The sequence below is a fragment of the Panicum virgatum genome, chromosome 6N (genome assembly GCF_016808335.1).
Source record: "Panicum virgatum strain AP13 chromosome 6N, P.virgatum_v5, whole genome shotgun sequence".
NCBI lineage: Eukaryota > Viridiplantae > Streptophyta > Magnoliopsida > Poales > Poaceae > Panicum > Panicum virgatum.
Window position 1 is genome coordinate 29,222,359 of NC_053150.1, and position 4,754 is coordinate 29,227,112.

The 4,754-nt window shown below is 47.9% G+C and overlaps 1 non-coding gene across 1 annotated transcript; it reads left to right on the forward strand.

Annotated features, from left to right (window-relative positions):
* Positions 1 to 1,133: 1,133 nt before the first annotated feature.
* On the forward strand, positions 1,134 to 1,240 carry LOC120680360. The gene has a single exon (XR_005677628.1). It is a non-coding gene; the product is annotated as a small nucleolar RNA R71 (small nucleolar RNA).
* Positions 1,241 to 4,754: the final 3,514 nt, after the last annotated feature.

Consider the following 4,754-nt stretch of genomic DNA (forward strand, 5'->3'; position numbering starts at 1 on the left):
GTTTCTTCTTCTTCTCCAAGAGAGGTTTGAGTATAGTTGTGCTACACTCATCCGTAAGCTGCACGACCTCAGTGGTCGGTAGGACCCTCTTATTTCCAGGGATATCCTTGAGATACTTGGCGTATATGGGAACCTGCATAGTTGCCATATAACCTCTTAGTTACCTCGGCGAACTTGCCGAGTTGCTCTTCGGCCACCGGCCTCCTTCTCTGTTCTAGAAATGGTAAGGCGGTTGTATTGTGACAGTCCTGTGAAGTTATAGGGGGTTCCACGGGGTGTTCCTAGGTAGAAATGGTGTTGGATTCTTCGGCATCCTCTAGCACTCCGTCTTCAGCATTGGTATTCCTTGCAGTTACGGTCTTCCACCATGTACCTTCATCCTGCGAAAGATGTGCGAATTGTCTTGCCCGCACAGCTACCGCACTCACAATTTCTTTCGGGGTCACTTCTGGTTGCCCGGATAGCTTCCCCGTGTCATGGTTAAGGCAAGATAAGGCCAGCTGAGTTACTTTAGTTTCTATCAATTTGTTGAAACTCAACTGATGTTTAATAACAGAGTTAAACTCATCTAGTTGCATAGCCAAAGACTCAAGAATTTTATCATTAGCAAGAAATTTCTCACTAATGTTGTCATTCATTTGTTTTTGGCCGTACATGAAAACTATTATTAAAATTGTTACCTTGCTGTTTGTCGAAGGGGAGGTCGGGCTTAGAATTCCAACCTTGCTGAGGATGACAGTCTGAGTCATTGGGAGTGTTGTTCCCAATGGAGTTCTCGTGCTCTTGAGTGAATGGGCAAGATTTGCCCGAGTGTCTAGTATTGCCACATTTCTCACATGTCATCTGAGACTCCATAGTCTGGCTAACCTTCTGGGGTGGAGATTCCAGCTTGTTCATGAGAATATCCGTCTTGGCTGCTAGCATATTTGACACTGTCAGTTTCTTGTATTCCTTTTGCATGGGCTGGCTGCCTATCTCCCTTCCAACTCTTGTGGGAAGCAACCTTGTCGATGAGCGTTCTAGCTCCTGCAACATCGAGGGAGAGGAATGCTCCTCCCGCTGCTGCGTCCATGTGATCTTGCGATCACTGGTTTAGGCCATGGAAGAAGTTCTAAATGATAAGCCATTCTTCCATGCCATGGTGTGGGCATGCTGCAATGTATTCCTGAAGACGTTCCCAGGCTTCCGGGACTGTCTCGTCCTAGAGTTATTCAAAACTGGAAATCCTATTCCTAAGGGCATTGGTTTTGCCCATCAGAAAGTACTTGACCAGAAAAGCATTGGAGCACGCATCCCAAGTGTCGAACGCATCCTCGTAGGTGTAGAACCACGTCTTTGCTTTCGCAAGCAAAGAGAATGGGAACAGTCGAAGACGAACATTATCCATCGTAGTGTCTCTTGGGTTGATTATGCTGCTCACTTCCAGAAAATTCTATAGATGAGCGTGGGCATCCTCTGATGCCTTTCCGTAGAAGGGACTTGCTTGAACCATGTTGACAAGCCTAGTCTTTATCTCAAAGCCATCGGTGCCTTGGTCATTTTTCAAACTAGTAGGTATATGGCTATTGGACGGGGCTGAGAATTGATGGAGTGTCTTCTGAGCCATGGGTATTTAAGCTGGTGTTGTCAAACCTTGATCCTAAGAAAATTTCTTTTGACTGGATGACTATGTGTCAAATAATCCACCCAATTATTTCTGGATCTGAGTTGAAGTGATATGGTAGATCGAAACAGGTCCTGCACTGCTCTGCAGAAATCACAAGGATACTGAGAGCAATGGTAATCCTGCTAAAATTAGCGGTGTCCAACTTGTAAATTTTATCAAACTATTCAACAAAATCTTTAGCCAATTGCTTCCCCGGCAACGGCGCCAGAAACACCTGTTGGTGTTTCTTACGCTCAATAGAATATGGATTCCGCAAGCGCACAGAATCACCGCTGTAGCACTTCACCTTGGAGTATTCCAGGGTATCGTAATTTTCCTCAGGGAAACACTATGGATAAAGAGTATCGGAGAATCGAATGACAAACTTTACTAGAAATATCAACCGACTAACTTAGTGGGGGTAAGCCTGATATGATAGACAAGATAATGGCCAACGATGACCGTCTGACACAGGAGACTCTAATACTTAGAGAGGTAAGCAGCTGGGAGGACAATGAGTGAGAAAGACTCCTAAAACACTTCTAAACTATCGAGCTAGCCTGTCTAGACTAAACCCCTATTCTAACCAGTTATCGGGAACCTAGAGCTTACTTCGGCGGCTGCAAGAGGAAGGATTTCAGAAAGGGATGAGAGGGGAGTCCAACGGCAACCTACAACTACTACTATGAAAACACCCGAACGTGGTGGACTACGAGGGATGGACATGGCTATCACCACCTGCCACCTACCACAACGGCTCCGTGGGGTGGAACAGACTTTCTAGCTAACACTAAGCCCAGACACCATGTCTGTACTCGGTGTTAGGATTTCTGTTGATGCATTCAAGAGATATCCCCCTCAATCTAGAGAACTAACTTGAGTTACTCTAGTCCGGGCGAGAAAACCCGTAAGATAAGATCCCGATAAACAAGAAAGATACAAAGCCTAAGCTAGAGGAATTACATCTGCACAAAAGCAAGATAACATGGGAAGATGAACAAGTGCGGAAAGTAAAGCTGACTCAAAAAGATAAAGAAGATAACTACTATTAATAAATGTCAAGCAAAAAGATACAAGAGCTATACCCGACTTCCGATGACGACTCCGAAATCCCGAGACAAGCTCGACTCGACTCTAACTCCCAGACTACCTAACTTACTCTCGAAACTAAGAATGAGAGAAGGGAGCTCCTTTTGTGCATCTCAAAAGTGAGGATCGGGGGCCTATTTATACTAGCTAGAGGTCGGTATTTGGCCGAGGCATCAGGTGTAAGCAAGAGGTTCGGTTGACGTAGCTTCCTCGCGAAGTTGAGCACGAGATGCTGCAAAGTGGGGCCGGCCGGCCTCCTCTAGGCCGGCCAGCCTGGGATTTCCTCCGTTTGCAACCGCCCTTCTCATGGACGCTCCTGATCTCCTCCTGGCATCGGTGTGGGTTGTGTCGGTTTGTAGCTGAAATTGTTAGGCCGACCGGCCTCTCATAGGCCGACCGGCCTGGGTTTGGCACATCTCGGCCTCCTGTTTCACCGACATCTTGATCCAAGGGTGCATGAAGTCCATAGTGTTGCTCCGGGGCAAAAGATCTCAGTAAGTGTTGCAGATGGGTCCTTCAATCCATGTGCTAGGCCTTTCGGTCCATTTGATCAAACCAACTTGCAATGGAAGGGTTAGAGGTAATGTGAGTGTGTCACTTCAATCCTGGACCGAAGACATGGCACAGTTAGTGGAGGTGCTAGGCCGGCCGGCCTAGGTGAGGCCGGCCGGCCTAGGTTTTTTCTAGTTCTGGCTCATTTTTGTTATATTATCCCCTGAAAGAACAACTCATCCAAAACTTGTGGAACTTGTTAGAAATAAGTAAAATATGTATGGAACATGGTGTAAAGCTTATTTTATTCCCGAGAAGTTGACGGTCAAAATGGGAAATAATGGCCGTCAACAACAACATCAACAACAAGTCGGCTACATAAAGGGAGAGAAAGGGACCTACCTCGACCAAGCCTTGGGTGAGCTTGGCGGATGTAACGATCTTGTCAAAGACAGTCCCGTCTCCCTCCTCCTCCTCGGCCGGCAGAGCTCCGACTTGCTCCGAGGACTCCGCCTGGGTCCTCACCACTTCGACGGCCGGGACCTCCCGGGCCTCGGTCACCGCCTGTGCCTCCCCTTCGCCTTGGGGCGGGTCCTGCATCTTGACATCCTAGAGAGGGGGAGGGCCCCTGTTGCTAGCCTCCTCCTACTTCTTCTTCTTCTCCTCCTCGCGGTGGGCGCAGCTCTTAGCTGGGCTCACCCGTGGTGAGGTCAACATTGCGGCATCTCTGGAGCTGCCCTCGGTGGACGACCCCTCCGCCTTCCTCTTGGCGCTGCTGAGTGACGCCTTCCTGCACCAACAAATAAGGCACTCGGCTCGGCTCCAACAAAGCAAACATAAGCAATAACTATAACAAGGATCAAGAGACTTACCCGCCGCAGCGACGCAACACGAACTTCAGCTTCAGCGGTGCGGCTGGCCGAGCCCCGGTACCAGAGCGCGGGGGCGTTGTCTCCCCGCACAGTTGGCCCAGTCCTTGGGCCGCCTCCTTTTTGGCTTGGGGACCAGCCGATGCCGACCCCACTGTAGCAGTAGTCGGGGGCGCCGACGCTCCCCGAACCTTGCTCGTACCCTTGAGGGTAGAGCTTCTCAGCGACCTCTGCACCATCGTCAATCCCGCCTTCGACATCAGGCTCTTCTTCACGGTGCGGAGCGTTTTCCTCCTTGGGGTGGCCGCGGTTGGCTGTGGCACCCTAGGTGTATGCACAATAAAACTACATTTATTTCCTGTGCTTCATGTGTGAAATTGTTTGAGCAAGGGCCTATTTTAAAACTTTAAGGACCTTTGTGTAATTATCAATTGTTCTAAGGTCAACTTAACAGTTTTATTTGAATAGGATGTGTGATTATAGCTTTTGTGGAGGGTTTATTTGCAAAATGTAATGTAATCATTGCTTGGCAGGAAATCTTTCAATTCAGCCTAGATTTCAAGTAATTTTGCATTGAAAAAGACAAAAGTCCTTTGATTTCAAATTCTCCTTATGTTTTCAAAAATAACTCTTTAACCTTTGACCAAATAATTTTTGCA